This window comes from Protobothrops mucrosquamatus, unplaced genomic scaffold, assembly GCF_001527695.2.
Source record: "Protobothrops mucrosquamatus isolate PMUCROS unplaced genomic scaffold, P.Mucros_1.0 scaffold1312, whole genome shotgun sequence".
In the NCBI taxonomy this organism is placed as follows: Eukaryota; Metazoa; Chordata; class Lepidosauria; order Squamata; family Viperidae; genus Protobothrops; species Protobothrops mucrosquamatus.
In genome coordinates this window covers 184,512-211,382 of record NW_015387513.1, presented here as the reverse complement: position 1 = coordinate 211,382, position 26,871 = coordinate 184,512, and positions in this window count along the sequence as shown.

The window sequence follows — 26,871 nt, the reverse complement described above, 5'->3', positions numbered from 1 at the left end:
AAGGTTGAGATGGAAGATCCACAAAGTCTAGACTATACCTAAGAGCCAGAGTTGTACGTTCTGTCCATGGGCAAGATCAAGTCAAGACTGGGAAATGGAACCAGGACGGGGCGTGACAACTTTGGCTGACTTGATCTGATTGGGCAGGAATACAGTCTCCACCCATTCTGTGGATCCTCCATCTCCAGTGCTGGAGAAATATTCGGTCTTTGCTAAACTGGCTCCTAGTAGGAAGGGATGTTCCCCTGCTATCACAACTGACACCTTGGACATTGAAAATAAAGCAAACTGTGCAATTTTTTTAAAAGAAAACTCTTCCTGAAAAAACAATAAGCATTGAATCAAAAGACAAACCCATATAGTATTTGTTAGTAATTTTGAATCCAACCTGATTCATTGTAGCTGCTGAAACAAGGCAACTGGATTATCTTTGATTTGCAGAAGCCGTATATCATCTATCTGGAAAAGAGAAATTACAAATAAAAAGTGTGAAAATGCTTTATAAGGGACATGTTTCACAAATTTTAGAAGAAAAGGAGATGGAACCTGTTAGTTAATGGTAGTGAATCAAACATCTCCAAGTCTACCTTCAGAATTGGGGACAGATTAAAGGCTTTTTTAATTTCTATCAATATAATAATAGTAAAGATTTTTTCCTTCCCCCCCCCCCCCCCCCCAATTCACTTTTCACTTTGTGTCACCAAAAATCAGTGATCAACTCTCACTAAAGTTTCAAGGGCCACATAAGAAAACCTTTAAAACAACAGCTGAGCAAATATACGCATTTCCCTAGTGCCAAAAACCCGGGAAACAGTTCAAAGTATACAAACAAAGAATAATTCAACATTTGCCTGACAGATCTTCTCTCAAACCCCCAACACTGGAGGTCTTTAAGAAAAGAATGGACGTTTGCCTGAAATGGTATCGGGTTTCCTGCGTGAGCAGGGGGTTGGACTAGAAGACTTCTAAGGTCCCTTCCAACTCTTGTTATTCTGTTAAATTCTGTTTCTCCCCACATTACTCTCTTCACCAAAGGTATCCTGGAAGCACCATTCAACTATCTAAAGCAGTGATAGCGAACCTTTTAGAAACTGAGTGCCCCAAAACCACCCCCGCCCCACTCTGCCCCATCCCGCCCACTTTGCCCCCATCCCCAGCCTGCTCTGCCCTGCCCCGCCTGCCCACAGGGCCACTCACCGCCTCCACGACCCACCGCAGATCGCCCAGGTGACCCATCTGTGCGCAATGGAGTGCGAGGGTAGAGTCTTGTCCCAGCTGCCCGGCTCCATTTGAGTGGGCCGTGCTCGGGGGCGACTCTCCTCTGGGAGAGCTGCTGGTGAGTAGGGGGCTGCGGGGGAAGGCAGAGCTGGGGTGACAGCACCACAGAGAGGGCTCTGAGTGCCGCCTCTGGCACGCATGCCATAGGTTCGCCACCACTGATCTATAAAGTCCATTCCACGTCTAGTTCTATGGGTGGTAACATGGAGATAATCTAAATGTTGATTTGTTCTTCTACCAATTATATCTCTGCAAGAACAGAGGACAATGAACAACATCAATGACAACTTGGTCAAAAGACTTCCCTCAACAGTCAGTGATGAGAATTATAAAAATACAGTGGGTTGAGGAAGGATCCTTAGACCAGACCAAATACTCCAAGCAACTTCTGTAGGAGGCCTGGTATCTTTTGCTTCCCTCACGGATGGGATGGAGATGATTCTTCTATTTTCAATGAATGTACAAAGATCAAAAATAAAATCAAGGTGACGCCTAAAAAATTTTCTGTCAGCAAATAACTGAGACAAGCAAAGCCAGTAAGCTGGGGTAGTCAATTGTTCTCTGGGGGAAAAAATGTGTGCAATATTCTGAACAATAAAAACAAATATGATAAACTTTTTCAGGTTTGTTACTTCTAGGAATGATACATTTATAATGAATATACAGTTCCTTTCATCTCCTAAGTCAGTGGTGGTGAACCTATGGCACAGGTGCCAGAGCCGGCAATCAGAGCCCTCTCTGTGGGCACGTGCGCTGTCGCCCCAGTCCTAGGTCTTCAGCTGGGTTTTATAAAACCTTTTCGCTTTAGGCCTCCGCCGCCGTGTGTAAAAAAAAAAAAAGGTTCAATCAATCAGTCAATTTCAACTTCTCGCGGAAAAAAAAAGATCTTGCAAAGTTGGAATTGATTGAACTTTTTAGTCCCACCCAGTCTGCCATTACCACCGCAGCCACGCCCACCCAATGGGCCACACCCAGCCAATGGGCCACACCCACCCAGCACACAACGATGCATAAGTGGGTTTTGTGTTGCAGTTTGGGCACTCGGTCTCTAAAAGGTTCGCCACCACTGTCCTAAGTTATTGCGTTAATAATTCTCATATTTCCTTTTTTCCCTAACACCAAATAACAGAACAAATGCATGCTTTTCCAATTATATTTTAAATTTTAAAACATTTCTCTAAAATGTTTACATAATGCTGTTCATTTTGTTTAGGTATGTGCATTTAAAATGCAATTGTACACAGGTTGACACAACTCGGTCCACACATGCTCAGTATGGCTAATTTTAAGGCAATGGTGTGCAGGACTACAATGTCCCACGTTTTCCTCCTCTTCAGATATTTTCTCCTGAAAATATTTATCTGCTGCAGAAGACTTTGAGCCATTTATACAAAATACAAGTCTTTTTGTGTTATTATATACAGTAAAAAAAAGTCAAACATGTCTTTAATCCTCAGAGGACAAAAGGAAAAAAATATTTCTCTGTTCTTTGTTAGAGCCTCAATCAAACCAGAAGATGGAAGACAAAAATAGTGATGGAAGTGACGATTCCAGGCAATAAATACACTTTGGGGGAGCCCCAGAAAAGTAGGAAATCATTATATGAGACTAAAATCATGGAACAAATATATATACAACCCCACAGGAAAAAGCTATTGCATTGTGGTTCAATCTTTATTTATTATTATGGATATTTTACTGGAACATGGCATCTCATATTATGGAGGCAGAATTACAATTCTGAAGATCAGTACTCTTCACAAACACATAGTCCACATTTATATACCATGCTAAGTCATGCTTTTCTTTAACCATGATTTGATGAATAATTCAGAACCAAGTTACTCTCGAGGAGGAACAAAGTAATCATAACCCGGCGTCCAGCAATTCTTTGATTCCTCTACAGACTTGGAAGGGACCTTAAAAAAAAATCAGTAGCTAGGAAGCTATAACAGAAATACTTTCCCACTCACATATATCACAATTTCAAACTGTAAAACATAGCCTTAAAACAAGCCATTGTTTAGTTCCTGACCATAGACACACATCACAATGAGCCATAAGGTAGCCACATTCTGGCTTAATGGCAAGTATGAACCACTGACTCAACTTTCTTGGCATATAAGAAGGCTAAAACAGTGAATACAAATATAAAACCACGTATCAGTATTAACGTATTATTAATAATCAGTAATCAGTATTAATAAAGAGGGTGGTGCCTCGGCAGTTAAGATGCTGGGCTTGTCGGTTGGAAAGCTAGTAGCCTGGGTTCGAGACCCAAGCGCCACACAATGGAGTGAGCTCCTGTCCTCGCCCCAACTCCTGCCAAACTAGCAGTTCAAAAGAATGCAAATGTGAATAGATACATAAGTACCACTTCGGTGAGAAGGTAACTGTGCTCCATGATGTCACGCTGGCCACATGACTGTGGAAATGTCTTCGGACTGGGTTGGCTCAATGGCCTTGAAACGGAGATGAGCACTGCCCCCTATAGTCGGCAACAACTAGTGGAGTAAAGTCCGCAGGGCCTCCTTTACCTCCTACCTTTTATCAGTATTAATTATAAAAACATTTTAAAAACCTTAAAGAAAGAAAACAAATACCGTATATACTCGAGTATAAGCCGACCCGAATATAAGCCGAGGCACCTAATTTTACCACAAAGAACTGGGAAAAAATATTGACTCGAGTATAAGCCTAGGGTGGGAAATGAGGCAGCTACTCCCCTCTCCTTGTCGTCTGCCTCTCGCACGGGCAATTGCAAATTTCTCCAGCAGCAAAGAGATGAATGAAAGGAGGCAGCGCTTCCCAAAGGCAGCCTGCTGTAAAGAGGCTTTCCCCGGAAATCGGCTGCAAGTCAAGCAAGCGGCCGAGCAGGAGACTTCCCTCCCTCCCTCCCCCAAAAAGAACTACGGTACTCACTTTCCTCAGTTCTCGAGACGCTGACTTGAGTATAAATCCAAAAATAAAAAAATAAATAAATAATAAATAAATAATAAAATAATAAGCCGAGGGGGGCATTTTTCAGCACAAAAAATGTGCTGAAAAACTCGGCTTATACTCGAGTATATACGGTAAGGCCAGACACCAGGAGCCCCTGAGTTCTGATCCTGCCTTAGACGTGAAGCCAACCAGGTGGCCAGTTACTCTTGCTCAGCCCTAGGAAGAAGAAAGCTAGAGCAAATCACTTCTGAAAATATTGCCAAGGAAACTGCAGAATCTTGCCCAGGAGTCAAAACTGGTATGAAGGAAGAAAAACTGAAAAAATGGCCCTCGTGACTAACAGCCATTGATAGCTTCATATTATTCCCCATGAAGTTACTTCTTATCGACAGAACCAAATTGTCCAGTAATTCTAACAGGCTCATTCCTGAGGGTAAGAAATCAGAGGTAATTAAATCAAGAAGGACTGTAAGATAATTGAACAGTTGGTAAACGCATCTAACTCTGAAGATACTGAGAACCAAGGGGGGGATGAGTATCCCAATCCTCAGGATATGGCTTAGAAACCCTTCCTCTGACAACTCATGAGTTTATGACTGCTTTGCTCAGTGAATTACTTTGCACATATGACTCCTGTTAGTTAGTCAGTCTATAATATGATTATAGGGGTAGTCAACCTTGGCAGGGGTAGGCAACCTTGGCTCTTTCATGACTCGTGTGGACTTCAACTCCCAGAATTCCTGAGCCAGCCACGCTGAGGGGAAAGGGAGAGGTTTCCAAGCTGAGCCATGCTGGCTCAGGAATTCTGGGAGTTGAAGTCCACGAGTCATGAGGGGGCCATCGTTCCCCAATGCTGGCTCAGGAATTCTGGGAGTTGAAGTCCACGAGTCATAAAAGAGCCAAGGTTGACTACCCCTGATCTAAGGCAAGCATCAGAAAATGAACAGTCAGCATTTCAGAACTTCAAATTATTCGTTAAATTCCACAAATACTAATTCTGATATAAGCATTGTGCAATATCTGTAGAATGCCAACCAAATGCCAGAAAAACCTCAATAAATATAACAGAAATAACTATAAATCCAGTCCATGGATTAGTATAGGATATGTCTGTGTTTGCCAGCAAATTTCCATGTATGCACGAGACAGATCCAAATACTAAAATGGAAAGAAACTAACTGAAAAAGCTGGGATACGCCCAAAGTATTTCATTTACAGGCTTGCAAATTCTCCAAGTAAGATTACTGGAGGACATCATCGTATGCAGTCAATAGTCTAAACTGTCTGAAATTTAAATAAAGTTGAAAATATACAATTTTTAAGAGAAGAAAGAAACAAAAGCACAAATAATTGTTTAACATAAGTCACTTGAAGGAGAAGCATTAGCCAATTCTGTGGATAGAGATTTTTTTGAGTGAATAAGAATGAACATCACTGGAGACTGCAGATTTCTTTTATGTGCCTAATCTTTTCTTATGGAAAAACTTGGAACTTAAGAACTTTTGAATTCTCAACATTTAGCATGTAGTTTTATAAACAAAATTGTATTTCAAAGATTCATTTTTCTGCTATGTATCTCACGTTCAGTTTATCGCAGAACAGACAAATTACTAACAAACTAACAAAGAAAACTAAAGCACAGCATAGGTACAGGATGCATCAAATAGTTATAAAAAGCAAAATTGTACTCACCAAAACTACTTATTATGCCAGACAAATCCACAATACAGTTTAGCATAAATGTGCAGCTTCTTTTAAAGAAACCATAATTTACAAACCACAGGGAATGGGTACACATATTATGCTAAGCCAAACAGAAACAAGCCATGTCCAAAGAACTATACTTCTAAATCAGGGCTTTTCAACCTTTTCACCCACTGCACCACTTTTAGGATATGGCAACATCCGAGTACCACCAGTCACCTAGCAAGATGTCAAAACTTTGATGACCAAAAAAAAAAAAAAAAAGGAAAAAAGTGATAAAGTACAGGTAGTCCTCGACTTACAATAGTTCGCTTAGTGACTGTTCGAAGTTACAATGGCACTGAAAAAAGTGCCCCCCAAGCCACAGCCAAGCAAGAAACCTGCCTGCCCGCCCAGCGGCACTCTTCCTCCTATCTGAGGTTTCCATTGTTGTATTTCTGTTGAGGATTGGCAGCGAGGGTGGGGTGGGGGGTGTTTGTTTTTTATTCCCGTCTGCTGGGTGGTTGCAGCAGGTTTTGGTCACTTCACATGACCCTGGAACATTGTGACCGTCATAAATATGAATCAGTTGCCAAGCATCTGAATGTAAATCACAAGACCCTGGAGATGCTGCAACATTCCAGCTGATTGGCGCTTCTTCTGGGCTCAGCAGAAGCGCCAGGATCAGCGCCGAGCTCCAGCTGGAACCTTGTGCTGATCTTGGCGCTTCTGCTGAGCCCTGACAGCCCTGCAGCTCCAGCCATCTCTCGCTCAGGCTTGTGCGGTGCTGCCACCGGTTCAGCTCATTCCCCTCCCCCGCTACCCCTTTTCTAGGATGGTCGCGTACCACCTGCCAGGTGCCAATGTACCACAGGTGGTACCCGTACCACTGGTTGAAAAGCCCTGGTCTAGACCAATATCTTAACCACATGACACTGGTTTTCATATAAATGAGAATTAGGGTGAAGGTTGCAGTCTAGTCATTTGAATGAAGATGCATAGAAAGCGCTTGAAAGGGCTGTAAAGCACTATGAAGCAGTATATACAGTAAGTCTAGGTCAGGGGTAGGCAACCTCGGCTCTTTTCTGACTCATGGACTTCAACTCCCAGAATTCCTGAGTCAGCAGAGCTGACTCAGGAATTCTGGGAGTTGAAGTCCATGAGTCAGAAAAGAGCCGAGGTTGCCTACCCCTGGTCTAGGTGCTATTGGCATTTCTTCGTTAATTAGCTAAGTGGGATTGAGGGAAACAGACTGGCAGTTCTATGGTAAGTACACCTTGGAACAGAAACATTATTTGAGAAACAATGAAAAAAATAATAATAGTAAACTAAGTCAAGAATATGGATACTTAGGACCAACCAAACCTACATGAGTCCGGTCTTTGAGATGTTGATTTTTTTTCATCAAGCCAAAAGTCATCTTCTGCACAAATCAGAGCATTTATTTACTCTGCTACAGTATCTACGTGGCATTATTACTGTATTACAGTAAGGTTGTGATTCATTCCTTCCTTTTTTTCTAGGAATTGTACACGAGTCACAACTCGAATGACACATTACTAAAAAGCCGTAAGTTTCTTGTTTGGTTACACAATTTCACAAACAATATAACAAAGTGGTTAGAGGAACGAAACTAGGAGAAGTGAGACCTGAGTTCATACCCTTGTCATGATCTTTACTGGGGGAGCTTGCCAACCTCTTCCAAAGATAAAGCAGACCGAAAAATAGGATCACCATCTACTATCTTCTTAAAATCCTTGGAAAAATACTAGAATAAAAATGCAATACGGTCACTTACATTTGTAATCAATCCTCAAGAAAAAAAACCCAGGAGCTTATAAGAAATCAGTATTTTATAGTAAAACTAGTAATACTCTAACGGCTAGAACAAGATGTCTCTCAAGTAGGAGCTACACATGAACTGGGAACTCTCAATGTTAATCTCCCTCAATTCCCAGACATCAGCTGTTTTCATAGTCTCAGTCACTTTTTTAAAAACTTCACAGTAGTAACTTCACAAGGTTGTAAAAATAATGTATGGTACATGAAGAATGCCGATATTGGTCTGAAAAATCAATCTTAGCTACTATAGCAAAACAGTTCTTGCTAGTGGCAAATTCAAGCGAAGAGATGCAGTCAAAAATCCTGAAAGATCTCCTGTGCCCATTGTCTTATCATTCTTCTGTACTTCATGAACAAAGAAAAAGTAAGAAACTTACTTCACGAATATTTATATCCTGCAGAATTTGGGTTTACCCGAATTTGGGTAAGGGGTTCAACTGGAACACTTCACAACCATTTGTTTACTACCACTCATCTTGGTCACATGGGACTAGCCAGCTTTCAGATGAAGTGTTTTCTGTTGCTTTCTAAGATACTCAATTCCTTGTACAGAGGAACTCATTAAAACTTGATTTCCCATGAACCTCCCATATCTTCGTGATCTATTAGACAATCTATGATCCATTTCAGAGATACTTCCTTACCTAAGCAGAGAAATAGAATGAGCAAAGTGACTTATAACTTCCTGCTGGCTTGACCATAATTAACTGCTCTTTAGCAGCAGATGGTGAAAATAGGCTGATCTCCTGTGGAAGGCTAGGTAGGGACAGACTGGTCTAACTGATCTTCAGTGGCCAAAGGAGGGACCAGTCTATCCAGCTAGAAGGCTGGTCCAAGTCTGGTCTACTGAACCTCCAAGTGGCAGTGTGGCAGTAGTGAAGCGACTACAAATTTGCCAAATTTCAATTCCACAGGAGACATGGGTTCCAAATTGTTGATGCATTCTGTAATTTAGCCCATTTGAGGTACCTTACTTTAAAAATTGCTGTCCCATGATGCATTGTATCACCCAATTAAAAGTCGTAGACACGAGACTTTTAGAAATATATAGATTGCTTGTTACCTCTCTTGGTCCTTTTCCTGCTTTTAATTATAAGAACTTGCTGGGGGTTTTTTGGCTTTACAGTAATATCAGTACTGATGCTTCAATTATGAACTATTGGTGGGCTTAAATGGTTTTAAAAAATAAAGCAGAAAGTCAAGCAAAATGTATTCATAAAACTTTTAAGATTCACGTTACACTGAATACTTAAGTTCCCACCATAATCTGTTGTCATCTAATTTTGCAGGGTTTTAGGGCATTATGTTTTAAGCAAGTCTAAATATCACAACTCGTATAGGACAGATATTAAGTTAGGCCACATAAGTGAAACAACACTGCAAAATCTGTCACCATACTCGTGATTGTAATCAGAAACTTCATGGCATGATTCAGGTAGCAAAGATCAGATTTATTAAGGAAGTAAGTTGTCAGAATTACACTAAGATTCAGTTTCTAAGTACCAGGAAAACTGTTGCTGGAAGCAAAAATGAAAACAGGTAGTGACTAAGAGAGCTAAATGGTCTTAGTACAGCTATCTTACAAAGAATTATTTTCAAAATTCTATGCAGTTTATCATTTTGGTTCCTTAAATCTTCTTAAGCAAGACTGGGGAATTTTCGCTCAGCAAATTTTACTGAATTAAATTTGCCACAGCCACAGGAAATCACTGTGAAGCCACAATTGCCGTCTTAAGTTATTATTTCTTTGGGGTTTTGATGACTATCTATTAAAATAGAGAAAGCCACAGTAGCATAGGGTTAATAAGTCAATAAAGTAATAAAATTATAAAACCAAACATAATTAAGAGACAAGTTACATTAAAAATAATCATAAATTTTATCATTTATTCAGAAATAAAGTTACATGACACTGCACTTTATTATTGCTTAATGACAGAAATTCTGGTCCCAGTTGCCATTGTTTCGTGAGGACTACTTGTATTGGTTTTTACCCCATCTTTTTCACATGTAATACAAGGTAGCAAACACAACTATACTCCTGCCTCTGTGAGGTGGGCTGGACTGAGAAAGAGGGACTGGCCCAAAGTCACTCAACTGACTTTCCTGCCTAAGGGAGGACTAGAACCCGGCCATCCAGTTTCTAGGACAGCATCTTAATCACTACATCTAAAAATAGTGTATACCATTTTTATTCAAGGTGGGGAAAAAAATCACAATTTTCAAAAAGTTTAAGCTGTAAGCACTTCTACAACTACAGTACAATTAAATACTGAAGTAAATTCAACCACTGAAATTATATTTATATAATTATAAACCACTGAAATTATATTTATATATTTATATATATGTATATAAATTTATATAATTTATATATAAATTATATTAATATATAATAAATATATAATTACCCTGATATAAGGTAAAAATATTGGTTTTTTATATACATATATACATATATACATATATACATATATATAAAACCAATATTTTTACCTTATATCAGGGGTAGTCAACCTTGGCTCTTTTATGACTTGTGGACTTCAACTCCCAGAATTCCTGAGCCAGCCATGCTAAGGAGAAAGGGAGAGGTTTCCAAGCTGAGCCAGGCTGGCTCAGGAATTCTGGGAGTTGAAGTCGACGAGTCATAAAAGAGCCAAGGTTGACTACCTCTGCCTTATATAGTTAGCTGTCAAGAGAGAGTTTGGTATACAAATTTTGATTGCTTTGTTGAACAACTGCAAACCCAGCTCTCCCAGTTGCAATTGTTGATTGCTTGGGTCATTAAATAGATGGAGTGAGAGAGATGCTTGCTGAAGGAGGGCAGTCAGCTCCCCTGTGATGTGGAAGGGAACTTGCTGTGGAAGGGAACTGTGATGTGGAAGGGAGATGAAATGGCCTGAGTTCCATTTCTGCAGCCTGACAAAGGCTTTCCCCCACCCCTTGTTTATGGAGGAGAGAGGAAATTCTTCAGAAGGCAGCAGCAGCAGCAGCTTGCAACCTTTCCCATTGACTTTCTGGGAAAGCCAGGAGAAAAAATTACAAATGAAGATCACATGATTGTGGGGGGATTGGCAACCCATCATAAATAAACCAAGCACCCAGTTCCTGGTCATGTGAATATGCAGAGCAAGGGGAGTTAGTGCAACACTTTACAATAGCCAGAATGCTTTAGAGACCCTTTCCGAGCTGTTACAACTTCAAATGGTCTTTAAAAGACCAGTTGTAAGTCTACCTGCAGTGGTTGAAAGCATCAGGCTAGAGAGACTGAGTTCTAGTCCTGCCCAGGCATGAAATCAGGCAAGTGATCTTGGGCCAGTCACTTCCTCCTCAGCCCTGGAAAGGAGGCAATGGCAAACCACTTCTGAAAATCCTTGCCCAAAAAAACAGGCAGATTTGTTCAGGCAGTTGCCAGGAGTCAAGGCTGGTCTGAAGATGCACATGCACATACACGGAGACACAGAAAGTTGCCAGTTGCTACTCTTCAAAAAACAGTAATGACAAAAGCAAAGGTTGTTAAAGGGGAGTTAAAGCGCGTTATGGACTTGGTTATTTAAATAGTTGGTTAATGTTAGATAGATTTTGATTATTATATTTGTAACCCTGTGTTCAGCTCTGGGAAGTGGGGGAGGGGGAGGGAGGGGTTTTGGGGTGGGGTATGGGGGTTTACATTGTAATTTCTATAAAAAAATTAATAAAAAAAAACCAAAGGTGACAAATCAACAGTCAAAATACCGACTGACAGTTTTAAAATAAAATTCTACAAAACAAAATACCAATATCAGCCATCTACAATTTGCTTGATATGACCATATTTACAGCACACAGTTAATAGCATCCAAATTAATTCCAATAATAAAATACATTAATATTATATATTCCAACACACAGCAACCAAGAAGCATATTGTTTTGAGATGCCAATAAGCAGATATAAAAATATTTTTACAATTACTCATCTAAAATTTACAGGGACAGGATTTTTAAGTCATACAGGCCCATACCCACGTATATTTTAAAACTCCCCATTGAAACAAAATAAGGCATTGCCTCACTGATGCCTATTTAATAGGATACCTTTGGTACAGATATAAGCAAAGAAAGGATCAGGAAAGAAGGCCCATGAGGCTGAGCAAAGCACTGGAATTCCCCATTCCTTCTATCAATTCTAGTTTGATTCTCAGTGGGAGAAGTAGATGTCAAGAATTAATAGTTAGACAAAGCAAGATTTGGAGTCAAGCAAGGCTGAATTAGAAAACAGACAGAATACTACTTTTTCAAATTAATTGATATCCATGATAGATTTACATTTCTATGGGAATGCACAGAATCTTATTTTGGAAACACAATTATGGTCTGAACATTTTTTAGCTCATCTAGTCCTATCCAAATTATCATTACACGTGTAAACCCATTTCCATCTACACTCTGGCTACCAAAATGAAAGATATGTTCTTATTAAGGCTGTGCAGTGAGGATCTCTCCTCACAGCAAGTACAGACACGGCTACTTTGATGAGTTACGGGAAATGTGCCATTTGTGTTCTTGTACATTCCAAAGTCTCTTCTGCAAATCAATCCTGAAGCATTGCACAACCCAGTCAATTCTATTAACAAATTATCTGGGCTATCCATCATCCAGTCAGGTTTTATGAAATAATATACTTTTCTGCCAGCCTGGGGCACCCCAAGATCAGCAGAAGGGCAGTGGACTTCATGAGTCCCACACCGCCTGACCTAACTGCAAAGGAGGCAAGGCAGCTGTCCTTATCTGAGATGCACTTGTGTGGCTAAAGAAACTAGTGGTTTTTTTAAAAAAAAAAAAACCCACAAAACCCACAGCCCTGTGAGAGGCCCGAGTTAAACCCATCCTGCCAAGTCACGGCTAGCCATCCTCTGCAAGACAAACCATCACTAGCTGGAAACACCAAACCATGGTTTATGAAGCACATCCCAAACCATGGTTTATGAAGCACATCACATTAATTCCGGCCCTGCACCGCTGGCACGGGAATCTTGGCGGAAATCAGGTGGTCAGCGAAAGGAGGCACCCAGTTGCCAGGCCGGTCTCAGCCTTCAAGAGCCCCCGAGCCCAGCCAGACGCTCCCACCTCCGCCTCCCCCTTCCCACGGGCTCCGAGGGGAGCACGCCGTGCCGGAACACCGGGCAGGGCGAACAAACGGCACCCGTCGCAAGAGGGGGGGGCAATTCGGCCACTCCTTGACCTCCGGGGTCCAGGGACCCCTTCCCCCCCACTCCCCCTTCCCTTCCTTCTCCCCCCCCGCCTGCTAAGCAGACCCGGCCGCTAAAGGGCGGAGACCCTCCTCAAGCTTTGTCCAGGCAGGTCGGAGCATCCCCGCCCCTCCTTGCTTGCCCGGGAGAGGCGGGGTGAGGTGCCGCCTCCCCGCCATCTGTAGCCCGCGGGATTCTTTTCCTCCAGCGCCCCATCCCCGCCCGGGTGAAAGTGGTGGTGGGGGGGCTCCTTTGGCTCGACTCAAAGCCCGCGCGCTCAAGGAGAAGGAGGGAGGGAGGGAGGGGGGCGCCTCCGGCTGTTGCACACGCGCACTCGGGGGCTTCCCGCGCGGGCTCGGCTCCTACCCAAAGAGGCCGCCGGCTTCGCGGGCGGGGAGGGAGCCGCGGCAGGGGCCGCCCGCAGAGCCGCGCGCCAAGAGAGGGGAGGTCGGCTTCCGAAGCGCTTACCGCACACGCAAGTAGGTTGGTCGTGCGAAGCGGTGCCGTGCCAGCCAGCCTCCTCCTCCTTCTCCTCCTCCTCCTCCTCTCCGACCCGAGTTGTGGATTTGCCGCCGCGGGGCTGACTTCACTTCCTCCCGAGTCTGCCGGGCTGAGCGAAGCCGCCTTTTAAAGGGACAGGCCTCCGTCCCTCCCTTTCCTTTCCTTTCCTTTCGGTGGGTGCGCTCCGCTGGGTGGGGGTGAGTCGGGGTTGGGATCCAGCGGTTCTTAGGGTGAGGCAATGTTCTAAAAACAGATCCTCCTCCTATCTATCCTTCGAGGTGGTCGTTACAGACAATCTTACTGGTTGAATTTGCTTGCCCCGCGGGCCCAAGGGATGCCTTGCGAAAATCCAGGTGTTGCACAAAAGAAAATATGGGGAGAAAAGGGAGGAAGGGAATTAGGACCCGAGGGAAAAGGTGGAGGTGCAGAGAAGGGTGCAAAACAAAGAAGCCACCAAATCGTGTCTGGATACCACTCCCAGAGAGAAGAATTGGCATGCCACTGGTTACAGTACAAGGAAGCAGCCCATCAGTGTCCACAGCTATCGGCAGCAGATAAAGGAAAGGCAGAGGTGCAGTTGAAAAGGTGTGGCAGGATACACGTGTGGCCAAGACTAAAAGGACAAGTTTATTCTGGTCTGCATTAGAAGACCTTCAATCTGTGCGGGCACCTCAAGAGCCTCTGGCTTCTTCCCCAATCTCAATATAACCCTCAACCTATGTAGCAGGGCAATGAATATGTGAGTGATGCTTAAGCAATTATAAATTACAAAGCTTAAGTCAGAATGGGGCTGGAAGGGACCTTGGAGGTCTTCTAGTCAAGCAGGAGACCTTATACAATTTCAGACAGACTGGCTGTCCAGTGTTTTAAAAACTTCCAGTGATGAAGCACCCACAACTTCTGAAGGCAAGCCGTTCTACTGGTTAATTGTTCTCACTATTAGGAAGTTTCTCCTTAATCCCAGGTTGCTTCTCTCCTTGATTTGTTTCCATCCATTGTTCTTTGTCTTGCCTTCTGGTGCTTTGGAAAATAAGTTGACCCTCTCTTCTTCCCCTCAAATATTGGGGAAAAAATGCTTCTGCGAGTTAATAGAAATCTCTGTGTTCTTGGTGTTTTGCACCCAAGCTCAGAGAAATCAGCAGTTTAGTTTTGAGCAACTATATTGAAACCACATCGACACTGAATGTCTCTGGGCTGTGTGGGTGAGAAAATAAACCTAGCAAGCATAATGGAGGATTCACCCTTCCCTCCCCACTTCATTTAGCTATGACCAGGGTCAAACCCAATTCATCTCCTTGTCTAATCCCATCAGGCCCAAATTGACCCTTCCTGCTCCAGACAAAGGACCCTGCAATTCCATCAAACCAAAGATTAGAAGACTCTTCAGCAGCTCACAATATAGCCTAAGGGTAGCCTTACAAAGAAATTGCAATGTAGAGCAGTGTTTATTAGCCTCAATGCTTTTAAGATGGGTGAACTCCAACTTCCAGAATTCTGGCAGTTGAAGTCCACACATCTTCAACATGCCAAGGTTGAAAAACACTCCTCTTGAAGGAGAGACCCATCCTGTATCACCTGATCTCAACCTTTCATCTTCACAGTGGACTTCCCCAACTTTTTGCTCTCTTGGAACGACCATTTTGCATTGACTTATCTGATTTCCATTTTCTGGTCAACAAATCAGATAACTAGAATTTCCCACCTTGTAACCTCCAAAACCCCCCCTTTGCTTTCAGGGTCCCTCTTTCTTGTAAAGCAGGCAACCAACTATAAACATAAATTATTGTAAATACATTGCAATAAACATGGTTCTTCTCAATGTGGTGTTTCTGTTTCAGATTGAATTCTCAATAATGTGCGTTCCTTTGAGCATTTATTTGCTGTATAAGACCCTGAAAGTATGTGAGGGTATCTGTTAATAAATTCAACCCCTTCCCCACTCACATATGTTACTAAGCCCCAGACACCCTCATTTAGCCAGAGATGGTGTTAGGTTGTTCACAAGGAAGGTGGGCTACAGATGTATTTCAATGGGCTGTTTGAAAAGGGGAAAGAATGAAGCATAAACAGGGGAATTTGGGAGGAAAGGATTATGATTTTCTTGATATCAATATCTAATGATTGAGCCTGTTTGATGTAGTGGTTAAGGCATCAGGCTAGAAACTGGGAAACCCTGAGTTCTGACCCCACCTTGGGCACAAGGCCGGCTGGGTCACTTTGGGCCAGCAGCTAGACCAGTGGTTCTCAACCTTTTTAATGCCGCGACCCCAACTGGTCGTAAGTCGAGGACTAAACCGGTCGTAAGTCGAGGACTACCAAACCGGTCATAAGTCGAGGACTTTCCCTGCCCGGGAGCGCCGCACATGCGTGGTTCCGCCCCCTGCGCCGGCCGAGGCGTAGCTGGCAAGCGGCAGAGACGGAGCAGGCTGACCACCAGCTGGCCCAGCCCAAGGGAGGTAAGGCACCCACCGGAAAAGGGGAAAAAAATGGCAGACAAAAAAAATGGCGGACAAAAAAAATGGCGGACAGCCTTGCTTGGTGACCCCCATGAAATGGTCGATCGACCCCAAATGGGGTCCCGACCCACAGGTTGAGAACCACTGAGCTAGACCATGGGTCTTCAAACTTGGCCCTTTTATGACTTGTGGACTTCAACTCCCAGAATTCCTCAGCCAGCATGCCTAAAGGGCCAAGTTTGAAGACCCCTGGGCTAGACCACTCTCTCTTAGCCTACAAAGCAGGAAATGACAAACCACTTCTGAAATCTTGCCAAGAAAACTGCAGAGACTAAGAAAACTGCACACAAACACACTCACAAAAACATGATCATACATATTTTAAATCTGTTAGCCTTACATGTCCCAAATCAGCCACAATATTGGTTCAAATCTGATATTAAGTCACAATGATTGGGTTCAGGCGCAATACCTCCAGATCCAATGACCTGGATAGGATATTCTGTAGTATGAAGCGTCTCCCCTGGGCTTCTTGGGCAGCAAGGGGTGTTTTTTTTTGAAGAAGGCTGCATTGCCACTATATTTGAAAGAGGTGACAATGCTTCTTCCTCTTTTACAGTGGCCATCTCTGTATCCAGCCATGTTGTACATTTGCCACATCATCTCCAAGCTTCCCTTTTCTAGAAAAGATAGTTGAGAAGATGGTGATAAGGAATTACAGAAAATCCTAAATGTAGTAGATTACACCTAGACTCCTTTTAGTCAGAATTCAGGCCTGAAAATGGCATAGAAACAGCCATTGAGCCCTGTTAGTTAAACTTTGTTAGAATTTGAATGGGGGAAACATGCTCCTTCTTATCCTATTGACCCCACCACCAACATAGTATCATTCTAGACTACTTGCAAAGGTTGAGAGTCAGATATATCATTTTATCTAAATACGGGGGTCCGTGATGGGGAAAAGCACTTGAGCCCATAATTGTCCCAAGGTGGAAGGCTGCAGAGGGCTTGGTCTTTTGCCCATGTTATTCAGTATCTGTAAGAAACCATTGGGGGGAATAATCTGACAGTTTGAGGCATCATTGATATGCTGATGATACCTAATAATATATCAACAGACAAGGACAGAGATAGTGTAGCAGCCTTTCCTGGACTGGTATCCAGAGGTTGTAAGAGACAAGATAAGGAGAAACAAGTTAAAGCTGAAGTCCTAAGAGAGAAAGGTCCTATGTGACAGTAACCAATTTGCTCTTTTAGAAACATTGATCCAGAAAGTTTGAACTGGGAATTTCTGGTTCACAGGTAAAATGTCTGTCCTGTGCACCTGGAATAAACCCAGGAACTGCATATTGAATCTATGTTTAAGGTAGAAAGAGTGAGAGCAGTTTGGTCTAGTGGTTAAGGTACTAAGCTAAAAAGCAGAAAATTGTGACTTCAAATCCCATCTTAGCCATGAAAGCCAGCTGGATGAAATTGACTCAGTTGTTCTCTCTCAGCCCCACACACCTCATAGGATTGTTGTTATGGGGAAACTAGAGAAGGAAGATGCATTGGGTATGTTTGTCATCTTTAGTAATTTGTAAGAATAATAAAGGCGGGACACAAATAAATAAACAAGTAAATAAGTAAATAAAAATGAACTAAATAAATACAGGTAGTCCTCAACTTACAACTGGTTGCTTAATAACCAAAGTTACAGTGGAGCCCCAAAAACTTACTTACAACACCAATTTTGAAGTTGGAGTGTCATCCCTCCCCATAGTCATTTACCACATAGACGGCCATTTGAAACGACCCACAGTCAGTCATGTGACTGCAATTTATGGTGGTTTTTCTGGAAACCGGCATTTACTTCTGGAGCAACCTTGACTCTTTTATGACTCGTGGACTTCAACCCCCAGAATTCCTGAGCCAGCATGGCTCAGCTTGGAAACCTCTCCCTTTCCCCTCAGCATGGCTGGCTCAGGAATTCTGGGAGTTGAAGTCCATGAGTCATAAAAGAGCCAAGTTACCTACCCCTGCCATAGCAAGCAATGGGTTTGCTTAATGGTTGCTGCAAAAAAAAGTCATAAAATTGGGTCAGGTCACATGTGACTTGTTTTACTACTGTCACAAGTTATGACCATAATTGTCAGGCTCAATTATGGCTGGACTGCCTATGCTCCTTATAGATGGAACAGTGGCTTTGAATTCAGAAGGTTTTAACCAGTGCTTTTTCCTGTGGAAATAAAGAGCAAAGAATCTCAGGGCTAACATGTTTATAACCGCATACAATTTGAGCGGATCAGATTTAATGGATCACGGACACCTTTTATGAACTTTTTGCTGAAAGTGGATTAAAAAAATGAACTATTTCTGAGTTTCCAGCTGGGTGACTTTAGGTCAATCACTCTTTCTCTCAGCCCAGTTTACTTTACAGCAGGGGTCCTCAACCTTGGCAACTTTAAGACTTGTGGACTTCAACTCCCAGAATTCCTCAGCCAGCAAAGCTGGCTGAGGAATTCTGGGAGTTGAAGTCCACAAGTCTTAAAGTTGCCAAGGTTGAGGACCCCTGCCTTACAGGGTTGATGTGGGGAAAATAGGTGGAAGAAGGACTATGAAATACATTCACCACCCTGAGTTGTATATGAAAAAAAAGTGGGATAAAAATCTAAAATGTGAGAAGGGGGTTGAATGTGAGAAGAAAGGAACTATATAATATAGTTATAAAGGGGGAAGAAAAGCTGATTCTTTAACTTTTTTTCTCTTTATTTCTAGCACTTTTTTGCTTTTCTACTTTTCTACATTTGTTTTTGTTTATTTCTTCATTGTGTAAAAACTTTAAACAAAATTATAAACAAATAAAACATGCAGTGAATCATCATCCATGAAAGCTTAACCCCCCCCCCATCAAAATGTTATTCTCAAAGAGGCCACAAGGTTGGTTGTGGGTTTTTTGGCGGGGTTTTTTTTTTGTTTTTTTTTTGCAGCTGTACTGTGGCATTGTTTTCTGGGGAAGATGGAATTTCCCTTTCCCCCAGATATCTGTGACACCAATTTATCCTTCACTTGGGACCTCGGTGGTGAAAAGGTTATGCAAAAGAGAATGCCAGGTGGTACTTTCCTTGATGAGTCACTCCAGCTCTTTGTGGCTGTGCAGTGGCTACCCTGCAACTGATTGTTGCAACTGATTGTTGCCTTGGGATTTTCCCAGGCTGCCCCATCAGAAGATTGAAGTTAGGGGAGTGGGAACTTTAATTGGTGTGGTTCTCAAATCAGAGATGGAAAACAAGCCATACGGATTCTTCAGCGAGTAAAGGCTGGGACAGAAAAGGAAACAAAAAAAAAAGGAAATAGATTCAACTTTGGAAAGGGAAATCTTCCCACACTATCACCAGAATAAATCCTGGAGAATGGGTAAACACGCTGTTTCCCTTATGTTACAGTCCTGTGGGTTTTTAAATCTTTTGACCTCGTTGGACTGTGTTTCTGATCAAATGTTCCCAATTGAAACTCTCTTCAAATCAAACACGAACTTTAAAAATAAAAATGAAATCTCCGGAGATGCAGTTTCATTTTTTCCTATTATGTGTACTCTCTGAAATTAAATCCTTTCTAAAATCAACTTTTTTTTTTAAAAGGTGTGTTGCAATCAGAGTGCAAGATTGCAACATGAGACTTCATGAGAGCTATTTTGGTGTAACTTGACCTTTGCTGTTGTTTTGCTGTGTTGGCAAAATGCTGTCCCAAGTCTTGTTCCTGGCTGGCTTACGGGGATGGGGAAGAGTGCTGATTAACTGATTGAGAGCCAGCATACTCTATCAATCTCCTTTCTGTGCCACTGTGCTACTCCAGGTGTAAACAGTATTAATTAACCAAGCAAACTGTTTACTGTTTGGATAGCACAGCGGCACAGATACTATTCTTGATACCAATGGCCACCCTGACTCATTCAACGAGGAAAGAGGCTTAAATATTTGCTGCATGTCCATAAACAGAAACTTTCCTGGCAGTAAAGTACATCTTCCTTTTTCTAGCAACTGAAAGTGAAATCAAAACCTATTTCATATTTCCCGGATCATTGGTGAATTATAATAACACAAAGCAAGTATAAAAATAATGTAGCAGTGATATAGTACAATAAGAAATAGCCAAAATAGTGTTTTAAAATAAACTAACATTTAAAAGGGGAAAAAGAGGGTAAAAAGAGAGATCTACATGGCATTAGCATACATTTGATTAAAAACTTTAAGATAGTATTAAATCTAGACTAGATAGAAAAGAAATTGCTCCATCATCTCAGTTTTAGAACCTAAAAAGATTTAAACATTGAAAAAGAATAGATCTCTGGAATCTGCTCTTCAACATCATGAGTGTAAATTTCTATTTATGTAAAATAATTATTTTTCAGCTGGCAGAACTGAAAACTTTATGAAATCTATTCCAGTTGTGAAAGGATGAATAACATTTTCATCCCACCCTCCATTTTAGATTCACAACCAATTTTGTGATGTCGACATAGTGAAGTTCTCAAGGTAAGGTCCGTAATTGAGTGGAAATTTGTGTTCACGCCTTTCTAAATATCTGTGTTGTCTTTCACACACTAAACATGTTATAGGTTGATCATTCTCTCATTTCAGATCATCTAATAACTGCAAAACAAATCATTCATGAGGGTAGATCTACATCTGACAAAATAAACAGTGTTTTCAAGTTTCAGATTTTTTTTTTGAGTTAATGTACTATTCAGCAGTTGAATATGTGCCATCAAGTCAATGTTGAATTTTAGTAACCACACATATATAGTCTTTCTCCAGGAAATCCGTCTCCAACCTGGTTCTTCAGGTCTTCCAAAAGTGGACCCATTACTGCCGTAATAGAGACCATCACTTTTGTTGCTGGCCATCTTCTCTTTCCTTCACCTTTCCCTGCATTATGGATTTCTCCAGAGAGCTGGTTTTGCCCAAGGTATTCAGAGTATGATAATTTCAGCCTCGTAATTTGCATCTTGAATGAGAACTCTAGAATGATCTGTCCTATGATCCATTTGTTTTCCTTTTTCTTGGCTAACCATGATATTTTGAGTGTCTTTCTCAACACCAAAATTCAAAAGTATCAATATTCTTGTTATATTTCAAAGTACAACTTGCTGGCATAGTTTGATTTAAAACCTTTGCTTGCCATATTTCTGTAAATGCTCTATCAGCTCCTGCAGCCTTCTAACTTTGTAGACTTTGTAATAGTCAGAGTACTGAATCTTCCAGTACTAGAGGTTTTGTAAATAGGGAATATCCTTCAAGGTGCTTTGAATGTTGACCTCTCTATTGCAAGGCTTTTCAACCAGTGGTACAGGTACCACCTGTGGTACATTGGTACCTGGCAGGTGGTACGTGACCATCCTAGAAAAGTGGTAGCGGGGGAGGGGAATGAGCTGAACCGGTGGCAGCACCGCACAAGCCTGAGCGAGAGATGGCTGGAACTGCAGGGCTGTCAGGGCTCAGCGGAAGCGCCAGGATCAGCGCCAGGCTCCAGCTGGAGCTCGAAGCTGATCCTGGAGCTTCTGCTGAGCCCAGAAGAAGCACCAATCAGCTGGAATGTTGCAGCATCTCCAGGATCTTATGATTTACATTCTGATGCTTGGCAACTGATTCATATTTAGGACGGTCACAGTGTCCCAGGGTCATGTGAAGTGACCAAAACCTGCTGCAACCACCCAGCAGACGGGGGGAATAAAAACCAAACACCCCCCACCCTACCCCCGCTGCCAATCCTCAACAGAAATGCTCACAACAATGGAAACCTCAGATAGGAGGAAGAGCGCCGCCGGGTGGGCAGGCAGGTGTCTTGCTCGGCTGTGGCTTGGGGGGCACTTTTTTCAGGACTATTGTAACTTCGAACAGTCACTAAGCGAACTGTTGCAAGTCGAGGACTACCTGTACTTTATCACTTTTTTCCTTTTTTTTGTCATCAAGTTTTTGACACCTTGCTAGGCGACTGGTGGTACTCGGATGTTGCCATATCCTAAAAGTGGTACAATGGGTGAAAAGGTTGAAAAGCCTTGCTCTATTGTANAATAGTAAAGTTGGAAGGGACCTTGAAGGTCATCTAGTCCAACCCCCTGCTCAGGCAGGAAACCCTATACCATTTCGGACAAATGGCTGTCCAGTCTCTTCTTAAAGACTTCCAGTGTTGGAGCATTCACCGCTTCTGGAGGCAGGTTGTTCCACTGGTTAATTGTTCTCACTGTCAGGAAGTTTCTCCTTAGTTCTAGATTGCTTCTCTCCTTGATTAGTTTCCACCCGTTGCTAATCCCAATCTAATCCAATGTTCAGTTTTCTAGAATTAGCAACATTTGTTGTGTAGTTCTTTAGATAGTCCGATTTTGTACACAGTGCCTGGACCTCAGTACAAGAAACTGTACCGTGGAAAACTCTCTAAAGTCTATGTCCCTTATAGTTTCTTATCTAATTTCTATCCCAAGCCACTAATTCTCCACCTCACAGGAATCATAAGGGGCAATCATAGATCCAGTAAGATCCAAGAGACTTCTAGTTATGACCAGACAACAGAGTGTAAGACTTTACTTTCCAGTTTTCAGAAGTGTCTGCTGAGGATAGATTTGCATGGAAGGAAAACCATATAGATCTACATCAGGTTTCTATACATTGGGACTTGCTTGGAGACCTCTCTTTGTCTCTCTCTCTTTGTCTCTCTCTCTGTCTGTCTCGCTCTCTCTCTGTCTGTCTCTCTGTCTCTGTCTCTCTCTCTCATACACACACACACAGACACACACACACAGGCAGCCCCCAGGGCATTTTAAGAACCAAACTTACTTACTCAGTTCAACCACCTTAGTAGCTTTGTGAAGTCTATTGGAGCAGTTTCTACTCTCTTGTCTCTACTTAATTCTGTTTATATCTCTTTACTGGCCCCCACCCTAATCCAAGTTGTTGGCCACCCATTGATTTTTCCAGTCAGATTCTGCTTTCTCTCTTCCCAGCTGTCACTAGGCATTCTCCTCATTCCATCTGACCATTGTCTCTGTGTGGATGCCGCTTCCAGAAGTCCATTCTGGGCTTGGGCAACAAAAAAGTAGCTACCGGTTCTGCCGAACTGGTGCGAACTGGCTGAATCCCACCACTGCATCTGACCCTTTCATAACTACTGAACCCAAACCCAGGCAGACACCAGGGAGGAAACAGTTGTGTGTTCTCCTTTTACCGCTCAACTAAGTAATCTTCGTGTGCCCCTTCAATCTCTTGACTTCTGTTTCTTTCCTTGTGTGGCTTTGCTAAACGGCCCACTTCCTGTTCTTCTCCCTAGGCCAGTGATGGCGAACCTTTTAGAGACCGAGTGCCCAAACTGCAACCCCAAATCCATGTATGTATCATCGGGTGCCGGGTGGGCGTGGCCCATTGGGTGGGTGTGGCCAATTGGGTGGACATGGCTTCGGTGGTAACGGCAGACTGGGTGGGACTAAAAAGTTCAATCAATCAATTCCAACTTTGCGAGATCTTTTTTTTTCCCACAAAAAGTTGAAATTGATCGATTGATTGAACTTTTTTTTTTTTTTTGCACACGCTGGCAGAGGCCTAAAGTGACAATTTTTTATAAAACCCAGCTGACGGCTAGGACTGGGGCGACGGTGCGCGTGCCCACAGAGATGGCTCTGCATGCCACCTGTGGCACGCATGCCACAGGTTCGCCACCATGACCCTAGGCATCTCTTCCAGGCATGCCCTTTCCCTGGGCCAAATCAGTCTGTAGCAAAGTTCCGAGATCTGCATCATTTGCACCTCTCATCTCCACATCTTTTTATATGATTTCCAAATTCCAATTTTTGTTTCTTCCTCTCAGTTCTATGGGAACCATTCCTTCCCATCAGAAGATTTAATTTTTTTATTGCAGACTCCCTGCTGTCCATTGAGAAACTCTTTATCTCATGTCATGATCTCTTTACCAAATTTCCCTTGTTTATGTCCATTTTCCTTTTTTTTTTTTTTTGACCCTGGCTAATTACAAACCCTGGACACCCAGATTCTTAGCACTCAAGTTACTGTCCTGCCTCTCATTGCAAACACTCTGTATTTGCTCCACTTTCATTTCCCTAACTTTATTGCAACCTTCCGTCTTATATTTGCATAGATGCACTGTTTAACATGTCCAAATTTCCATTCTGAAGCACCAGCATCACCTCCTGGCTGAAGTGCAAGTATGAGNTTTTCAGGACTATTGTAACTTCGAACAGTCACTAAGCGAACTGTTGCAAGTCGAGGACTACCTGTACTTTATCACTTTTTTCCTTTTTTTTGTCATCAAGTTTTTGACACCTTGCTAGGCGACTGGTGGTACTCGGATGTTGCCATATCCTAAAAGTGGTACAATGGGTGAAAAGGTTGAAAAGCCTTGCTCTATTGTATAGAATTTCAGGATACTATTTCCATCTTTCTTTGATCTTTGAATCAGTTTCTATCTGTACATTGCAGTCTTTAATATGCCAATTTAAGATTGGAGTCTCTTAAGTTTGGAGATCTTTCCATGTCTGTTTCCATCTTTGACATCTTTACAGATATTGTTGCAGACTGCTTATCTCTTCCATCGGCACTTTGAAATGGTTAACTTCCTTTCTGAGGTCTTTGCCTTTCTTTGGCTTCTTTTCTTGGCAATTTGAATTATTTGTTCTGACACCCAGTTTGGTTTTTTTCTGTCTTTTGGTCTTTTATAATCTCTTGTCACCGTCATCCTGCAGAACTTTTTTTTTTTTTTAATTCCTATTGTTCCTCTGGTTTGCTACCAATGAGATTTATGACTTTAAAGCAGTTCTTGATGTTCTCCTTGAAAATGGTGAGCATGCTCATATCAAGGAAACTGGTTGCTATTGTTCTGCTATAGCTTCACTTAGAATTTGCATGTGAGTATTTTGTGATTTGTCCCACTGTCAACCATTGGCCACATCTTTACTGGAAAAATTGAGCTCTTCCATAACATAGTTAATTCAATTTATGCTCTTCTTGCAATGAATATGTAATCCCAGTCTAATCCAATGTTCAGTTTTCTAGAATTAGCAACATTTGTTGTGTAGTTCTTTAGATAGTCCGGTTTTGTACACAGTGCCTGGACCTCAGTACAAGAAACTGTACCGTGGAAAACTCCCTAAAGTCTATGTCCCTTATAGTTTCTTATCTAATTTCTATCCCAAGCCACTAATTCTCCACCTCACAGGAATCATAAGGGGCAATCATAGATCCAGTAAGATCCAAGAGACTTCTAGTTATGACCAGACAACAGAGTGTAAGACTTTACTTTCCAGTTTTCAGAAGTGTCTGCTGAGGATAGATTTGCATGGAAGGAAAACCATATAGATCTACATCAGGTTTCTATACATTGGGACTTGCTTGGAGACCTCTCTTTGTCTCTCTCTCTTTGTCTCTCTCTCTGTCTGTCTCTCTGTCTCTGTCTCTCTCTCTCATACACACACACACAGACACACACACACAGGCAGCCCCCAGGGCATTTTAAGAACCAAACTTACTTACTCAGTTCAACCACCTTAGTAGCTTTGTGAAGTCTATTGGAGCAGTTTCTACTCTCTTGTCTCTACTTAATTCTGTTTATATCTCTTTACTGGCCCCCACCCTAATCCAAGTTGTTGGCCACCCATTGATTTTTCCAGTCAGATTCTGCTTTCTCTCTTCCCAGCTGTCACTAGGCATTCTCCTCATTCCATCTGACCATTGGTGGGATTCAAATATGTGAACAACCGGTTCTCTGTGTGGATGCCGCTTCCAGAAGTCCATTCTGGGCTTGGGCAACAAAAAAGTAGCTACCGGTTCTGCCGAACTGGTGTGAACTGGCTGAATCCCACCACTGCATCTGACCCTTTCATAACTACTGAACCCAAACCCAGGCAGACACCAGGGAGGAAACAGTTGTGTGTTCTCCTTTTACCGCTCAACTAAGTAATCTTCTTGTGCCCCTTCAATCTCTTGACTTCTGTTTCTTTCCTTGTGTGGCTTTGCTAAACTGCCCACTTCCTGTTCTTTTCCCTAGGCCAGTGATGGCGAACCTTTTAGAGACCGAATGCCCAAACTGCAACCCCAAATCCATGTATGTATCATCGGGTGCCGGGTGGGCGTGGCCCATTGGGTGGGTGTGGCCAATTGGGTGGACATGGCTTCGGTGGTAACGGCAGACTGGGTGGGACTAAAAAGTTCAATCAATCAATTCCAACTTTGCGAGATCTTTTTTTTTCCCACAAAAAGTTGAAATTGATCGATTGATTGAACTTTCTTTTTTTTTTTTGCACACGCTGGCAGAGGCCTAAAGTGACAATTTTTTATAAAACCCAGCTGACGGCTAGGACTGGGGCGACGGTGCGCGTGCCCACAGAGATGGCTCTGCATGCCACCTGTGGCACGCGTGCCATAGATTCGCCACCACGACCCTAGGCATCTCTTCCAGGCATGCCCTTTCCCTGGGCCAAATCAGTCTGTAGCAAAGTTCTGGGATCTGCATCATTTGCACCTCTCATCTCCACATTTTTTTATATGATTTCCAAATTCCAACTTTTGTTTCTTCCTCTCAGTTCTATGGGAACCATTCCTTCCCATCAGAAGATTTACTTAATTTTTTTATTGCAGACTCCCTGCTGTCCATTGATAAACTCTTTATCTCATGTCATGATCTCTTTACCAAAATTTCCTTGTTTATGTCCATTTTCCTTTTTTTTTTTTTTTTTTTTTTTGCCCCTGGCTAATTATAAACCCTGGACACCCAGATTCTTAGCACTCAAGTTACTGTCCTGCCTCTCATTGCAAACACTCTGTATTTGCTCCACTTTCATTTCCCTAACTTTATTGCAACCTTCCGTCTTATATTTGCATAGATGCACTGTTTAACATGTCCAAATTTCCATTCTGAAGCACCAGCATCACCTCCTGGCTGAAGTGCAAGTATGAG